At 45.3% G+C, this 18,785-nt stretch overlaps 1 protein-coding gene across 6 annotated transcripts in view; it reads left to right on the forward strand.

Annotated features, from left to right (window-relative positions):
* akt1 (v-akt murine thymoma viral oncogene homolog 1) overlaps positions 1-18,785 on the forward strand; it is a 236,340-nt gene that overhangs the window by 179,815 nt on the left and 37,740 nt on the right. The gene's annotated exons all lie outside the window — the stretch shown is intronic.

Below are 18,785 nucleotides of genomic sequence, written 5' to 3' on the forward strand. Positions count from 1 at the left end.
GCGGGACACTGCAGTTAAATTGTTCATTGATCCTCAGGGTACTCCTTGCATTTTCAAGCCCAGGACAGTCCCCTGCACCATGAAAGGGAAAGTGGCAGAAGTGTTAGAGCGGCTGCAGAGGCTAGGAACCATTGAACCCATTCAGTTCTCACGTTGGGCAGTTCCAATTGTACCAGTTTTTAAACGTGATGGTACTGTGCATAGATGTAGAGGTTACAAACTTCCATTAATCAGGTTTCCAAACTGGACACTTGCCCGTTGCTGGGGTAGAAGATCTGTTTTCAACTCTGACAGAGGGGCAAGACCTTCCCCAAACTTGACATGAGTCAAGTTTGCCAACAGCTCTTGTTAAAGGAGGACTCAAAACACTGTCACAATCAACACCCACAAGGGTTTGTTCAAATACAGCCGTCTGGTTTTGGTGTGTTTTCCAATTTGCCCAAGGATAATGAACAATCTGTTGCAGGGGATTCCCCGTGTGGCAGTTTATTTGGACGCTATCCTGATCGCAGGGAAAACTGGGGAGGCGCACATCAATAACTTGGATCACGTGTTACAGAGATTTTCAGAGGCGGGTCTGTGTCTGAAGTGTAGCAAAAGCATCTTCCAGGCACAATGTGGAATATCTGGGACATACAGTGCAGGGTCTATCCCCTGTGGAGGAAATAGTTTGAACTATCAAGCAAACTCCAAATCTCAAGAATGTGTCCGAACTCCGATCATTTCTGAGTTCCGTGAAGAACTGTGGGAATTTTCTGCCAGACCTTTCAACAATGTTGGTGCCACTGTATCTGCTGCTCCACAAAGTGACCAAATGGAAGTAGAGGCCAGCACAAGAGAAGGCTTTCAAGCACTTGAAAGCGTTTCTGCAATCCGCTTATTTGCTGGTTCACGTTGATCACTGCGCAGGTCAAGGAGACACCGCCTGAGTGAGTGAGACACAGACAGAGTGAGAATTTGGTGCAGTGAGGTAACCAGGAAAGGTAAGTGGTTAATCTAATTTTGCTGTTTTTCAGTTAAAAGTGCAGTGTAGATTAGTGTCTGATTGGCTGAAGCTGCCCCCACCCTAATTGCTGAGTGGCAGTTATCTGGCAGTCACCTGAGGCCTGTTAAGGGGCACAAAGGTACACATTGTATTCTTCTCTGTGATGTTTTAGTGTGAGTCATCCTAAAGTCTGTATAAAAGACAGACAGAAAGCGCACTTAGTAAGCATTGCGCTGGTCAAGGAGACACAGCCTGATTGAGTGAGACACAGACAGAGTGAGAATTTGGTAATTTGGTGCAGTGAGATAATTCGGTGAAGAGTGGGAGAAGGTGCTTTTCCCGACTGTTTTGTTCTCTCTCTTTCTTCGGGCCTAATTTCGGGAGCCGTTCAGAGGAGGAGCAGCAGTCTCTGTGAGTATAAAAACCTAACGGTAACTTTGTTTTCCAGTTGTTTGTCTTTTTTCCAAAAGTGACGTCAGAGGGAAGCTGTGATCTGATTGGTTGATAGCAAATCTGCCCCAAATTTAAAAAAAAAAACACACAGCTAAACTCGTAAACTTAAATTAAACTAATTAATTAATTAGTGATGGCTGGTCAGGTGATGTGCTTGAGCTGCTTGATGTGGGAGCTGGCAGATCCCATTGCGAGCTGCAGCGACCACATCTGCAGTAAGTGTTGGCTGCTCGAAGAGCTCCGGCTCAGAGTTGATGAGCTGGAGTCTGAGCTTCAAACACTGAGGCACATCCGGGAGGGGGAGACTTACCTGGACACTGTGTTTCAGGAGGCAGTCACACCTGTCAGAGTAAGTAGTTTAAATCCTGTCAGTGCCAGGGACAGCAGGGTGTGACTGCAAATCAGGCAGGTAAAGGGAACCAGCAGTCAGGAACTCAGGAGCCTCAGCCCTTGACCCTGTCCAACAGGTATGAGGCATTTGCTCCCTGTGTGGATGTCGAACAGGGCTGCAGGAAGGATGAGTCAGCTGACCAAGGCACCATGGTTCAGCAGGCCATTCAAAGGGAGAGAGTGAATAGGCAAGTTGTAGTTGTAGGGGATTCTATTATCAGGGGTATAGATAGTATCCTTTGTGAGCAGGATAAAGAGTCCCGCCTGCCCGGTGCTAGGGTGCGGGACATCTCTGACCTGCTTGAAAGGATACTGGAGAGGGAGGGGGAGGATCCAGTTGTTGTGGTCCATGTCGGTACCAACAACATAGGCAAGTCTAGAAAAGAGGACCTGTTTAGAGATTATAAAGAGCTAGGATTCAAACTAAAAAAAACAGGTCCTCAAGGGTCATAATCTCCGGATTACTGCCCGAGCCACGTGCAAATTGGCATAGGGAGGCAAGAATAAGGGAAGTTAACACGTGGCTGAAAGAGTGGTGTGGGAAAGAGGGGTTCCTTTTCATGGGACACTGGCATCAGTTTTGGGACAGGGGGGACCGATACCGTTGGGATGGTCTCCACCTGAACCGAGCTGGGACCAGTGTTCTGGCGAAAAGAGTAAATAGGGTGGTCAATAGGACTTTAAACTAGAGATTGGGGGGGAAGGGAAAGTCAGGGAACCAAGAGGTGAAGTAATCAGTGGGAAGCGAGCTGCTTAGGAATACAAAAAAGCATGAAAAGACAGAACTCAGGAGAGGTTACGATAGTCCTCATCCCACAAAATATGACACAGTGTATGGAAAGGCTCAGTAAACCAAGGTCCACCACACTAAGAAAACAAAAAGGGACGGTCAATAGAGAATTAAAGGTGCTATATTTAAATGCGCACAGTGTACGGAACAAGGTAGATGAGCTTGTGGCCCAGATTGTGACTGGCAGGTATGATGTGGTAGGCATCACAGAGACATGGTTGCAGGGGGTTCATGACTGGCATTTAAACATCCAGGGATTCACAACCTAGTGAAAAGACAGAGAGGTGGGCAGAGGGGGCGGGGTTGCCTTGTTAATTAGGAATGAAATGAAATCAATAGCACTAAACGACATAGGGTCAGATGATGTGGAGTCTGTGTGGGTAGAGTTGAGGAACCACAAAGGCAAAAAAACCATAATGGGAGTTATGTACAGGCCTCCTAACAGTGGTCAGGACCGGGGGCACAAAATGCACCACAAAATAGAAAGTGCATGTCAGAAAGGCAAGGTCACAGTGCTCATGGGGGACTTCAATATGCAGGTGGACTGGGTAAATAATGCTGCCAGTGGACCCAAGGAAAGGGAATTCATTGAATGTTTACAGGAGGGCTTTTTGGAACAGCTTGTGATGGAGCCCACGAGGGAACAGGCCATTCTGGACTTAGTGTTATGTAATGAGCCAGACTTGATTAAAGATCTTAAAGTAAGGGAACACTTGGGAGGCAGTGATCATAATATGGTAGAATTCAATCTCCAATTTGAAAGAAAGAAGGTAGAATCAGATGTAAAGGTGTTACAGTTAAATAAAGGTAACTACAGGGGCATGAGGGAGGAACTGACGAAAATCGACTGGGAGCAGAGCCTAGTGGGAAAGACAGTAGAACAGCAATGGCAGGAGTTTCTGGGAGTAATTGAGGACACAGTACAGAGGTTCATCCCAAAGAAAAGAAAGGTTATCAGAGGGGGGATTAGGCAGCCATGGCTGACAAAGGAAGTTAGGGAATGCATCAAAGCAAAAGAGAAAGCCTATAATGTGGCAAAGAGTAGTGGGAAGTCAGAAGATTGGGAAGGCTACAAAAACAAACCGAGGATAACAAAGAGAGAAATAAGGAAAGAAAGGATCAATTATGAAGGTAGGCTAGCCAGTAACATTAGGAATGATAGTTAATGTTTCTTTAAATACATTAAAAACAAACGGGAAGCAAAAGTAGACATTGGGTTGCTCCAAAATGATGCTGGTAATCTAGTGATGGGAGACAAGGAAATAGCTGAGGAACTAAATAAGTACTTTGCGTCAGTCTTCACAGTAGAAGACATGAGTAATATCCCAACAATTCAGGAGAGTCAGGGGGCAGAGTTGAATATGGTAGCCATCACAAAGGAGAAAGTGCTAGAGAAACTAAGAGGTCTAAAAATTGATAAATCTCCAGGCCCAGATGGGCTACATCCTAGAGTTCTAAAGGAGATAGCTGAAGAAATAGTGGAGGCGTTAGTTATGATCTTTCAAAAGTCACTGGAGTCAGGGAAAGTCCCAGAGGATTGGAAAATCGCTGTTGTAACCCCCCTGTTCAAGAAGGGAACAAGGAAAAAGATGGAAAATTATAGGCCAATTAGCCGAACCTTGGTTGTTGGCAAGATTCTAGAATCCATTGTTAAGGATGAGATTTCTAAACTCTTGGAAGTGCAGGGTCGGATTAGGACAAGTCAGCATGGATTTAGTAAGGGGAGGTCGTGCCTGACAAACCTGTTCGAGTTCTTTGAAGAGATAACAAATAGGTTAGACCAAGGAGAGCCAATGGATGTTATCTATCTTGACTTCCAAAAGGCCTTTGATAAGGTGCTTCACGGGAGACTGCTGAGTAAAATAAGGGCCCATGGTATTCGAGGCAAGGTACTAACATGGATTGGCAATTGGCTGTCAGGCAGAAGGCAGTAAGTTGTGATAAAAGGTTCTTTTTCGGAATGGCAACCGGGTACGAGTGGTGTCCCGCAGGGTTCAGTGTTGGGGCCACAGCTGTTCTCTTTGTATATTAACGATCTAGATGACGGGACTGGGGGCATTCTGGCTAAGTTTGCCGATGATACAAAGATAGGTGGAGGGGCAGGTAGTATGGAGGAGGTGGGGAGGCTGCAGAAAGATTTAGACAGTTTAGGAGAGTGGTCCAAGAAATGGCTGATGAATTTCAACGTGGGCAAGTGCGAGGTCTTGCACTTTGGAAAAAAGAATAGAGGCATGGACTATTTTCTAAACGGTGACAAAATTCATAATGCTGAAGTGCAAAGGGACTTGGGAGTCCTAGTCCAGGATTCTCTAAAGGTAAACTTGCAGGTTGAGTCCGTAATTAAGAAAGCAAATGCAATGTTGTCATTTATCTCAAGAGGCTTGGAATATAAAAGCAGGTACTTCTGAAGCTTTATAAAGCATTCGTTAGGCCCCATTTAGAATACTGTGAGCAATTTTGGGCCCCACACCTCGGGAAGGACATACTGGCACTGGAGCGGGTCCAGCGGAGATTCACACGGATGATCCCGGGAATGGTAGGCCTAACATACGATGAACGTCTGAGGATCCTGGGATTATATTCATTGGAGTTTAGGAGGTTGAGGGGAGATCTAATAGAAACTTACAAGATAATGAATGGCTTAGATAGGGTGGATGTAGGGAAGTTGTTTCCATTAGCAGGGGAGACTAGGACCCGAGGGCACAGCCTTAGAATAAAAGGGAGTCACTTTAGAACAGAGATGAGGAGAAATTTCTTCAGCCAGAGAGTGGTGGGTCTGTGGAATTCATTGCCACAGAGGGCGGTGGAGGCCGGGACGTTGAGTGTCTTTAAGACAGAAGTTGATAAATTCTTGATTTCTCGAGGAATTAAGGGCTATGGAGAGAGAGCGGGTAAATGGAGTTGAAATCAGCCATGATTGAATGGTGGAGTTGACTCGATGGGCCGAATGGTCTTACTTCCGCTCCTATGTCTTATGGTCTTATGATCAGATAAGAGAGGTCATTCTGTCATGTGACGCCTCGCCTTTTGGCGTCAGGGCAGTACTCTGTCATCTGATGGAGGACGGATCTGAAAAACTCATTAGAATTGCATCAAGCATGCTGACAACAGCTGAGGAGGGATATTTGCAGCTAGACCAGGGAGGTCTGGCAATCGTTTTCATTGTGAAACGGTGTGTGCGTGGGTTTCCTCTGGGAGCACCGGTTTCCTCCCACAGTCCAAAGATCTGCAGGTTAGGTGGATTGGCCATGTTATAATTGCCCCTTCGTATCTAGGGATTTCAGGCCAGGTGAGGTTACAGGGATAGGGTGGGAGAGTGGGCCTAGGTAGGGTGCTCTTTCAGAGTTTTGGTGCAAACTCGAAGGGTTGAATGGCCTCCTTCGGCACAGTAGGGATTCTATGGTTCTATGGAGTATTGATCTCCCAGGGGGAGGCACTGTGTATGTGTGTGTGTGTATCCCAAAGATGTGCGCATGAAAGGATTGTGTAGCAATTGCCTAGAAAATTTAAAATTCCTTTATGCAATTGGCCTGCCATCCGATACTTCGATTTAAATTGCCCCGGTCAACCGCCTTGACCCACTGGGCCCACTGACATCCCTCTTTCTGCCCCCCCCCCAAACTTCCTGACCATCCGGCAACTCCATCTCCACTGACCACCCGACCAGCTCCCCCAAATGATCACCTGGTCCCCAACCAGCCACTCTACTGCAATTCCTCTGCCCCCTCCCACCTACCCGCTGACCACCCACCCTCTCCCACTGAATGCTCCTCTCCAACGTTCCTACCTACTTGCCTTCCCCCTGGCTTCTCAAAGTTTACCACTAAACATGTCTACTTTACGGCAGCTGGTGCTGTGAAAAAACAAAGGGGGGCATGTCCTCCTTTCCTGCGATTTCCCTGCACTCGACCTGAGGCCTCCGGAACCTGCTGCACTACAATTTTCTCACCTGGCCTGAGTTGGGAGGTCACTGGATTTTAATGCAAGTAAACCGGAGCGGAGTGGCACATTGGTCGTAACTACTACTCCACACAAGTTCGAGCTCATTGTCTCCAGTTCCGGATGGGAAGGCAGTAGAGAATGGTTCCAGGAATGACTAACTTCAGTTAGATAGATTGGAGAAGGTGGAACTGTTTTCCTTGAAGAGGAAGTTGAGGGGAGAATTGATAGAGTTGTTCAAAATTATGATTTGGCCCGAGAGTCCGAGAAAGGGAGAGACAGTTCCTATTGGTGGAAAGATTGAGAACCAGAGCACACTGATTTTAGGTGGTTGGATAAAGAAGCAACAGCACCATGAGGAAAAATACTTTCACACAGTTGAGTGGTTAGGATTTGGATGACGTTGCCTTAGAGTTTGGTAGATGCAGGTCCAATCAAAGCCTACGAAAGAGAATTGAATAATTACCTGGAAAGAAAAATAAACGGGCTTATGGAGAAAGGGCAGGGGACTGGGACGAGATGAGTTGCTCTTTCAGAGGGGCCAACACAGACATGATCGCCCAAATGGTCTCCTGTGCTGTAAGCATTCTAAAAATCCTGTCCCAAGTCTTTTGACATTCCCATGAACAGCACCCTAAAAATTGTCTCAAGATGCATGTCACCTCTTTGTTTTATGTTTAATGCTCCAATATTGTATTTTTCATAGACTCCTGGATCTCTCTCTTCCTCCCCCTTGATGATTAATTTGATTATTTGGAGAATGAATGCACTCTGTCCCCATCCCCACTCTGAAAATGTACTGCTTCTACCCATGTATGTTGAATTGCATGCGGCGCACATCTGCCAACTTCCTTAATCTGCCTGACTCATCTTGCAACCTCCTGCACTTTTTCCCACAGTTTAAGATGAGCAAAATTGAACATCATTACTGCTGTTGTGCAAGTCATTTGTTTATCGAGAGAACAAGAGAGGTTCCAACGCACATCCACGGGCAAGCCCCTGCACCTCTTATCAGTCCCAAGAGAATTCATTTAGTCATAGCCTCTGCTCTCTATCCTTCAGCCTTTCCTGTATCTTTGAATATCTTTGACTTTATTATTTTTTAAAATTGTTTTTGTTAAAGCTTTTTTCAATCAAAATTTTTACATAACAGAAAAATAAATGAAAAATATTTAACAAAACTAGGTGGTTGTTATCATTATACAAAACGCAAATACACATTAACTAGACAATTCCCCCCACCTGAGTTTCCCCCCCCCCACACGTTGCTGCTGCTGCTGACATTTTATCGCCCCCCTAGAAAGTCAAGGAAAGGTTGTCACCGCCTGGAGAACCCCAGCAAGGACCCTCTCAAGACGAACTTTATTCGCTCCAGGCTGAGGAACCCCACCATATCACTGACCCAGGTCTCCATGCTCGGGGGTTTCGAGTCCCTCCACATTAACAAGATCCATCTCCGGGCTACCAGGGAGGAAAAGGCCAACACCTCGGCCTCTTTCGCTTCCTGCTCTCCCGGCTCCTCCGACACCCCAAATATCACTATTGTTGGATTCGACTTCACCCGCGTGTCCAAAATCCTGGACATAGCCCTTGTAAACCCCTGCCAGAATTCTTTAAGCGCCGGGCATGCCCAAAACATATGGATATGGTTCGCCGGACTCCCCGCACATCTCGGGCACCTGCCCTCCACCCCAAAGAACTTGCTCATTCTCGCCGTCGTCATGTGAGCCCGGTGCACCACCTTAAACTGAATTAAACTGAGCCTGCCACATGATGCGGACGAATTCACCCTGTCCAGGGCATCAGCCCACAGGCCCGCATCTAGCACCTCGCCTAGCTCCTCCTCCCACTTGCCCTTCAACTCCTCCACTGAGGCTTCCTCCACCTCCTGCAGCTCCTGGTATATGTCCGACACCTTCCCCTCTCCTACCCAGATATCTTTGACTTTAATTAATGCAACAAGTCCCTTAGGTGGCATTTTGCCAAACAGTTCTTGAAAATCCAAATTCAATTCATTCTTCCTTTAACCCGAATTTTTCAAAGAATTCCGTGGAAATAATCGAGCATGACGCATCGTTTACAAATCTGTGTTGACTGTCCTTAATTCTATCATACTTCTTCAAATGTGCAGTTATTGTCAGAATGGCAACCAGATGCCTTTGGCTACTTGGGTTGTACTGTGTCACATGTTGCGTACTGATGAAGGTTAGCCAAGGTCAGATAGTACATTGTCAGAAGTTAGCCAACATGAAGGCTAAATCTGTGACTTTGAACTTTGTTCCTTCAGCCTGAGATGCGGCAATGGCGGCGAGGAGAAATGCAGAGATATTTAGGATTGTGTCATGGCGTTTGCTGCTGCTGATCGTGTCTGCCGTCTGGAGAATTGAACCATCTGATCTGGCAGGGGACTGTCAGCGTGAACTGGGAAGTGTCGCCTGGAGGAGTTTGAAGCCTGTGCTGACAATTGCGGTCTGTTTTTGGACGTGGCGCAGAAAGCACAGCAATGGGCCTTATTGTTGTTCAGTGCGTTGCGATGGCAAGGGATGCGGGAGGGAAGGTGGACTATTAATAATAATAATTATTATTATTATAAATGGCATATTGTCACAAGTAGGCTTCAATTAAGTTACTGTGAAAAGCCCCTAGCCGCCACATTCCGGCGCCTGTTCGGGGAGGCCGGTACGGGAATTGAACCCACGCTGCTGGCATTGTTCTGCATTGCAAGCCAGCTGTTTAGCCCACTGTGCTAAACCAGCCACTGTGCTAAACCAGACTATGAACGTGCAATGAAATCTTTGCACGTTTATGTGGTGATGCCAAATGCCACATTCCAAAGGCATGTTTCTATCAGTTTAAAAAAATAAATTTCAAGTTCCCAGTTCATTTTTTTCCCCATTAAGGGGCAATTAAGCGTGACCAATCCACCTATCTGCACATCTTTGGGTTGTGGGGGTGAGGCCCACGCAGACAAAGGGAGATTGTGCAAACTCCACATGGACAGTGACCCGGGCTGGGATAAAACCCTGGTCCTTGGCACCATGAGGCAGTAGTACTAACCTCTGCGCCACCGTTCCGCCCTGTTTCTTTCAGTTGAGACAGAAAGTAGGAGAAGCCGAAACCGAATTTGTGACCCCGTTTGAGACTGACATTGCTTGGATGTAATTATTTAGCATCAAATTTGAATAACTAAATAATGGACCAGGTGGTCCAATAGTGCAAGCTTGGTAAGTTGGGCACAAGCTGCTGGAAAAAGGAGGTAACTTAATGCTGGCAGACATTTTGAAAATATTAGCCATATTGGAAGTCGTGGACGGACAATTGCACAGTATGAAACTGGGTCCCATCTCTGCCACTGGCATGATAAAAATTGAGATTAAACAAGTAGCACAACAGAATCCAAGCATGTGCAAATGTAAGCAGAAAAATGCAGATTGTTTCAGTGGGTGGTTCAGAGGTTCCAATTTGGGCACTGCGAAAGTGATCCCTGCTGCTTTACCACAGGGAAGATCTGTAGAAAATGTGGGGGCAAGGACCATTTTCCCAAGGAGTGCAGAAGCAAAGCTGAACTGAAGGAAACCTGGCCATCACGTAAAGGAAAGACAAAAGTAGCACAACTACGAGATGAGTTGAAGAAGATGCAGAGAGTGAGGACGTGGATAATAATCATGGATATGTGTTTTCTGTTGTCAGTGGGAGCAACCCTGAGATAGTTCCGGTGGTTGTTGAAGTGAGCATTATTGTAAATTCAGGCTGTGACAGCGATTGTCATCGACAGCACTGTGGAGGAACTGATGACCAAGAAGGCGCCTCAAATGTGTCAAAAAGCACATCTAAAACCTCGTGGAAGCTGCACATCAAGTGAATTCTGTGAAATCCTATACAAAGCTTAGGGAGAGTCTTTAGACCAATACTTCAAGGAAATGGGAAGTTGCACAACCACCAAGTGAGATTAACCATTGCCTAAAGCTCAGCCTGGAAACGGAACATATTTTTGTCTGAGAGGAACGGTTGAAGCAAAGGTCAAGGAACTGATCAAGCAAGAGGTCACCGAGCCAGTTGACGGACCAACACAGTGGGTCAGCCCTTTTGTCGTTGTGTCAAAACCAAATGGTGACATTAGACTCTGTGTTGATGTGCAACAGGTGAATGAAGTGGTAGTAAAAAAAGGTCACCCGGTTCTCACTGTAGACCAGTGTTACAAGAGTTGTCGACGAGCTATTTTCCAAATTAGGCTTTAAATGGGGATACCACCAGCTGTAGTTTCATTCTGATTCGAGGAAAATTCCAACTTTTTTCACTCATTGTGGACTTTTGACACAAGAGGTTGCTATTTGGCATCAATGTGTCAGCAAAGATTTGTCAACACGAAACCCATAAGGCAGTGATGGGCAACCGAGGCTAATGAGTGACCCTCCTTCAAATCAGCGGGCTGCAAGATTGAAATCGGGCTTGTTCACTAACAATGATTCTTGAATAAGATTGATTACATTTAATGCAAGCTGAATATTTCAAATTTTATAGAAAGTGTGCCATATATTAATAGAACTGTCACCAACTTCATGTGGTTAAAAACAAAATTATTTGCGTTCGGTGCAGAGGAAGCGCACGGCTTTCGCAGTCAATGTTGTGTGCACTCCGTACATGTCTCACTTCCCAGTGTCTGCGTGGGTTTCACCCCCACAACCCAAAGATGTGCAGTTTAGGTGGATTGAGCAAGCTAAATTTCCCCTTAATTGGAAAAAAATAATTGGTTACTCAATTTTTTTTTTAACAAGTACTTGTCTCCCTTCACCTGCCCGTGCTTTATGTGCGATCCCTTCGAATGAAATGAAATAGAAAGAAAATTGCTTATTGTCACAAGTAGGCTTCAATTGAAGTTATTGTGAAAAGCCCCTAGTCGCCACATTCCGGCGCCTGTTCGGGGAGGCTGGTACGGGAATTGAACCATGCTGCTGGCCTGCCTTGGGCTGCTTTCAAAGCCAGCGATTTCGCCCTGTGCTAAACCAGCCCCTATAACTTCAGTTATACCGGTAGGAAAAAAGCTACGTGGATGGAAACCAGCAGAATGTGGCAACTCTGTGCACAGGCAACGGCCAACAACATGTCCCACGGACCTCACTCAGAGCCCTGATGGGCTGCAGGATGTTCCTGGGCTGCAGATTGCCTACCACTGCCATAAGATGACGAGGGATCCCAGCAACAGCCAATATCACAGATGATTGGAAAGGATTGGACCACTTAAGGACAGAATCTATGTGTTGAGCCAGAGGAAATGCGTGAGGTACTAAATGAGTACTTTGCATCAGTGTTCACCAAGGAAAGGGACTTTGTGGAATATGATTCTTGGGTAGGGTGTGTGGACAGTCTGGATCATGTTAACATCGAAAAGGAGGAGGTTATGGATCTTTTAAAAGATATTAAGATAGATAAGTCTCCTGGGATGAATGGGATTTACCCCAGAATACTGAGGGAAGCAAGAGAGGAAATTGCTGGGGCCTTGATGACATCTTTGCATCCTCATTGGCTGCAGGTGAGATTCCAGAGGGCTGGAGAATAGCTAATGTGGTACCACTGTTTAAGAACGATAGAAGGGATAATCCTGGAAACTTTAGGCCGGTGAGCCTCACGTCGGTTATAGGTAAATTATTGGAGAGAATTCTCAAGGACAGGATTTACACCCTTTTGGAAACAAATGGACTCATAAGCGATAGACAGCATGGCTTTATGAAGGGGAGGTTGTGCCTCACTAACTTGATCGAGCTTTTTGAGGTGACAAAGATGATTGATGAGGGGAGGGCGGTGGATGTTGTTTACATGGACTTCAGTAAAGTCTTTGACAAGGTGCCTCATGGCAGACTGGTGCAAAAGGCGAAGTCGTCACACTGGATCAGAGGTGAAGTGGTAAGATGGATACAGAACTGGCTCGGTCACAGAAGGCAAAGGGTAGCAGTAGAAGGGTGTTTTTCTGAATGGAAGGTTGTGACTAGTGGTGTTCCATAGGGATCTGTGCTTGGGCCTCTGTTGTTTGTAGTATACATAAATGATTTGGAGGAAAATATAGCAGATTAGTAAGTTCGTGGATGACATCAAGGTTGGTGGAGTGGCAGATAGTATTGAGGATTTTCAGAAGATACAGCAGAACATCGATAGGTTAGAGACTTGGGCAGAGAAATGGCAAATGGAGTTTTATCCGGACAAATGTGAGGTAATGCATTTTGGTAGGTCTACATAGAGGGGAAATATACCATAAATGGCAAAACTCTTAGAAATATAGAAAGCCAGAGAGATCTGGGCGTGCATGTCCGCAGATCTTTGAAGGTGGCAACACAAGTGGACAAGGTAGTCAAGAAAGCATACGGAATGCTTGCCATCATTGGACAGGGCATCGAGTTTCAAAACTGGCAAGTCATGCTGCAGTTGTACAGAACCTTGGTAAGGCCGCACTTCGAAAATTGCACACAATTCTGGTCGCCACACTACCAGAAGGATGTGGAGGCTTTGGAGAGGGTGCAGAGGAGGTTTACCAGGATGCTGCCTGATCTGGAGGGTGTTAGCTATGTGGAGAGGCTGATTAGGCTCCATCTGTTTTCATTTGAAAGATGGAGGTTGACGGGTGACCTGATGAGGTCCACAAGATTATGAGGGGCATGGATAGAGTGGATGGGCAGACACCTAAGGTGGAGGGGTCAGTCACCAGGGGACATAGGTTTAAGGTTTATGGGGCAAAGTTTAGAGGAGATGTACGAGGCGGGTTTTTTACGCAGAGGTTGGTGAGTGCCTGGAATGCGTTGCCAAGGGAGGTTGTGGAAGCAGATGCATTAATGGCATTGAAAAGGCACCTTGACAAACCTCTAGATAGGATGGGTATAGAGGGATATGGCACAAGGTGGTGCTGAGGGTTTTGGCAAAGGTTGGTATCATGACCGGTACAGGCTTGGAGGGCTGAAGGGCCTGTTCCTGTGCTGTATTGTTCTTTGTATATCATTATTCATGGAGCCAGTAGAGAGGAACATATAAGAGGCTGAGATTCGTATTGGCTGATTGTCGTCAGCAGGTCTTGGGGTAAATATAGACTAGTGCTTTCTGGGCATGACAACTAGAGTTAATGTTCATGGGGAAAAAGCTCAATGAGTCCAGCCAAAGATCACATTGAAGCAATAGCAGAGCCATGTGAACCACAAAATGCCAGAAAGTGAGCGGTTTCCTGGGACATATGAACTATGGTGCGAGGTATATCCCAAACTTCATTTCACTGGCTGATCCATTGAGGAAGTTGACCAGAAAGAATAAACAGTTCAGGTTAGATGAATGCTGCCCTCAAAGGGTTTGAAAGGCAGCTCTACAGATTCTTGAAGTATAATATGTCCCAAATGCAAAAGCCAAAGCAGACGCCAGTTGTTATGATCCTTGCTCCTGTTAATACTGGACAAGTCAGATCCCAGAGTGAAACCGGGCTTGATAGATCCCAACTTTCTTTGTTAGAAACTATGGAGGAAAGTTACTGAACAAATTCACAAGCATCTGCTGATGAACGTTTAACACACACAATTTGCGATTTATTAAAACAAGAAGAATGAACTACATCAGACAAAATGTCAATCGATCTCGATACACACTCAAGAAAATGGTTCAATTTCCCAATGTTCCTTTGCCCAGAAATATCTTTATATACATAAAAAACCATCGAAGAGTCACCATTCGTTTGACACACAAGCTCCTTGTTTGGGATTGGTACATGCTCGAACCGTTTTCTTCCAGTGAATTCTTGAACATTCACTTCATGCTTGTCACCCAACTTGTATCTCTCAATAAGACACCCAAGACCACGCTCTGAACACACTATTGCTTCAACTACAGAGTGAATACACAAATTCCCTAAACTCATCTCCCAGTGGCCGTGTAATATTTCTTAGAGAGCTGAATATCCCTGTCTTCACACTCTGACGAGCACTGACTGAATTGTCCCATGTCGGTCTCTGTCTTTGTGCCACTTCAGCCCTGTCGCTAGGCTTTTTTTCTACTTTGTGATTTCCAGGTCACTAAACTTTTAGCCCATCTCTTTTAAAAAAAAATATATATATTTTTATTCTCCTTTTTCACGTTTTCTCCCAAATTTACACCCACCAACAATAATCAGCAACAAATATGTCAATCCCCATATCAATAACAATGATCCCATACTCCCACCAAACCGCAAACATTAGCCTGCATGTTTACATAAACAAATGCCAAAAAGGAAAGCCCATCTCTTTAACTTCAGGTGCGGTAAAACCTCATTACAAAATATGTACATGTAAACAGACCCAAAAGACTGACCTTTCAGCTACCGGTCCATCCAGGCTTCTTGCACCAAGGCTCATCAAAAACATCAAAGTGAAACTGGAACCACTCTACCGTCTTTAGATCAAAGATCCAGAATTAAAAACGCAGACATAAAAATTCAACTTAAAAATTGTATGTTGTTCACCCATTCATTACATAGTCCAGTAGGATAAGGACCAGTGCTGGTGCAAATGCATGCTGAAGGCTTGAGAATCATTGCCTAAGTGACCAGGTCTCTGACTGATGTGGAAAGGGAGATATTGTCAGCCTGAGAAAGCGGCCCTAAGATTGGTGTGGGCATGTGGAAGATTCCATGCATACCTGTTTGCCATTGAGTTTGAGTTCGTGACGGATCTCAAGCCATTAGAGATAATTTTATTCTGCCAGATAGTAAACGTGCCAGAATCAAAAGGTGGGTTTTGAGACTCCAGCAGCATATGTACAAGGTTGTTAACATTGCCGAAAAGCTGAACATCGCTGACCTGTTGTCACAAGTACTGAGGGGGGATCAAACACACACATCCTCACTAGGGAAGGAAGCTGAATTGTTCATGCAGTTTGTGACAGTTCATGTTAAACCCAGAGCAATGACAACCAGAGAGGTTAAAAGAGGGTCAAAGATCCAGAATTGAACAACATCAGGCAGAACTCAAGCTAGAAACTTGAATTGTCCAGTCAAGCTGCATGTCCCTATACAAAATGAACTGTACACATCTGGGAATAGTGTTCTCGAATGCCTCAAAAGCTTAGGCCTGGACTGGTCACGCCTGTGCATGAGGATCATTGGGATTGGTTGATACCAAGCAGAACCTGCAAACATAGTATGGTGGCCAGGATGGAGAAAGATGTGGAGCAGTAGTTTGTCAAAACATACCATGGATGTCAAATTGCCAGCAGATCCCATCCACCAGTACACAGCAGACTGTTACTGGCTGGAGTATGGAAGGATGTAGCAATTGACTTAGGCCCACTATCCTGAGTGGTGATCTACAGCCGTTACTAAGTGTGTTGTGATGAAGTCTACAACAACGGAAAAAATGATGTCCGCAGTGAGCAGTGATTGAAATATTTGCAAGGCATAGTTTACCAGTCAAACAGTGGATCAGAGCTTATTTCATAGGCATTTACAGAATGCAGTGAATCACAGAGTGATTCCTACTTGGGCACAGGCAAATGGGGAAGTGGAACAAAATATTCAATCCTTGGAGAAATGGGGTGAGGATTGCTCAGGATGAGGGCAAAGACTGGAAGGAGGTCTTGCTGTCATATGTGCCCATGTATGAATCAACTCACGAGTCCCTATTTGGTTGAAAAATATGGTCAGAGATGCTAGAGTTGATTGACATCTGTGTTGATCAGGAAGTTTGAGATCAGCGATCGTATCTCAGCTACATTTACCAAGCAGCAGGTGATGAAGGAAAATGTGACTGACTAGTAAATGCCATACTCAAATTTGGAATGCTGTGTAGGAAGTTTGACTTGAATGTTATTGTTGGGTTTTGAGAATTCACATCATTATTTGGGAAGCTGTTTAGGATAATGAAACCAGTTCAGACAACAAAGAAGGAAAACACAAAACAAGATGATGTATTTAATATGGTAAAGGAAGGATGTCATAATGGTAACCAAATGCATTTGGGTTGCACATGAATGAAGGTCAACGGAGGTCAGATAGTACCCTGATTGTAAGTTAGCCGACATGGCAGATTAATGAGTGCAGTGTGTGCTGCGAGGAGGATGCAAAGAGACTGCAGGATGACTTGGGGCAGGCTGGCTGAGTCGGCAAGTACTTGGCAAATGCAATACAATGTGGGTAAATGTGAGGTCATCCACTTGATGGCAAAAACAGGAAGGCAGATTATTATCTGAATGGTGGCAGTTTAGGAAAAGGGGAAGTGCAACGAGACCTGGGTGTCTGGCGGAACAGTCACTGAAGGGTGGCATGTAGGTACAGCAGGTGGTGAGGAAAGCTAAGCCTTCATAGTGAGAGGATTTGAGTATAGGAGTAGGGATGTCTTGCTGCAGCTACACAGGGCCTTAGTGAGGCCATACCTTGAGTATTGTTTTGATCTTCTAGTCTGAGGAAGGACATTCTTACTATTGTCCAGCAAAGGCTCACCAGACTAATTCCCGGGATGGCAGGACTGACATATGAAGAAAGACTGGATCGACTGGGCTTGTACTCGTTGGAGTTTAGAAAATGAGAGGGGATCTCATAGAAACATATAAAATCCTGATGGAATTGGACAGGCTAGATGCGAGAGGAATGTTCCCGATGTTGGGACGTCCAGAACTAGGGGTCACAGCCTAAGAATAAGGGGTAAGCTAGTCGGGACTGAGATAAGGAAGAACGTCCTCTCTCGGAGAGTTGTGAACTTGTGGAATTCTCTACCACAGAAAGCTGTTGGGGCTAGTTCGTTGGATATATTCAAGAGGGAGCTGGCCGTGGTCCGTGCGGCTAAAGGGATCAAGGGGCATGGAGAGAAAGCGGGAGTGGGATACTGAATTTGCACGATCAGCTATGATCATATTGAATGGTGGTGCAGGCTCGAAGAGCCGAATGGCCTACTTGCACCTATTTGTTAAATCTGTGACTTCACGTGTCTTTCTTTCAGCCTGAAATGTGACAGCAATATTAGTCCGAATGGTTTCTCCCAGCTTTCTTACTCTGATGTGAGGTTAACCATCTGCAGTTAGGCCGGATGGCTGCTTGCCTTTTCAAACAGGGCTGAGTAATGTTTTTCACCTTCCGATGCTTTGATATTTCCTGTGTGAATTTGTTTTTGAAAATGTGGTTAGAGCATCTGATATTTAATTGTTAATATTCTGCTATTTCTTCTGGTTTCCTTCTGCAACGCCAGATATAACTTTATTGAATATCTCGAGTCTTAGATTGTTTTTGATCATGGAACTTTGACGTTTTCAAGCCTTTTACTCCTTTCGAGTATAGTTTTTTTTAAGACTTAGCCATACCCATCATGTAGTTTAATATCTCCCATTGCAGTCTTCTCTGTTAGCTGATAAGTTTTTTTCCAGTTAATTTCTGTAATAAAATTATTGGCACCCAAAAGTTATTCTACCTACAGTTTGTTGATGTTCATTTTAAACTCCAGCAACTTTCATTTTTTTTCCTTTTCCTCTTCATTTGCAAGGTTTCTCTGTATTCGTAGAATCCCTACAGTGCAGAAGGAGGCCATTTGGCCCATCAAATCTGCACCGACCCTCTGAAAGAGCACTCCACCCAGGCCTACTCCCCTACCCTATCCCATAATTCCACACCTTTGGACACAAAAGGGCAATTTACATGGCTAATCCTCTGACGTTCGCATCTTTGGCCTGTGGGAGGAAACCTGAGCACCCGGAGGAAACCCACGCAGCCACACGGAGGACGTGCAAACTCCACGTAGCCAGTCACCCAAGGCCGGAATTGAACCTGGGTCTCTGGCTCTGTGAAGCAGCAGTGCTAACCACTGAGCCACCATGCTGCCATATTGAATGCCATTCCACATGCCTGAGGGTATTTTTGTTTTTGTGCCTACCAGTACTGCTGTTGAATTGATCAGATCAGATTTACCCATTGATAGGGCAGCACGGTGGCACCGTGGTTCGCACTGCAACCTCACGGCACTAAGGTCCCAGGTTCGATCCCGGTTCTGGGTCACTGTCCATGTGGAGTTTGCACATACTTCCCGTGTTTGCGTGGGTTTCGACCCCACAAACCAAAGGTGTGGAGGCTAGGTGGATTGGCCACGCTAAAATTGCCCCTTAATTGGAAAAAATGAATTGGGTACTCTAAATTTAAAAAAAAAAAATTACCTATTGATTGATGCTGTATTTCCTGGTGTTCCCCACGCCACAGGTCCCACACGAGGGAAACATTTGGTTGAACTTCCTGTCTCTCTCAAA

The sequence above is a fragment of the Scyliorhinus torazame genome, chromosome 2, assembly GCF_047496885.1.
Source record: "Scyliorhinus torazame isolate Kashiwa2021f chromosome 2, sScyTor2.1, whole genome shotgun sequence".
NCBI lineage: Eukaryota > Metazoa > Chordata > Chondrichthyes > Carcharhiniformes > Scyliorhinidae > Scyliorhinus > Scyliorhinus torazame.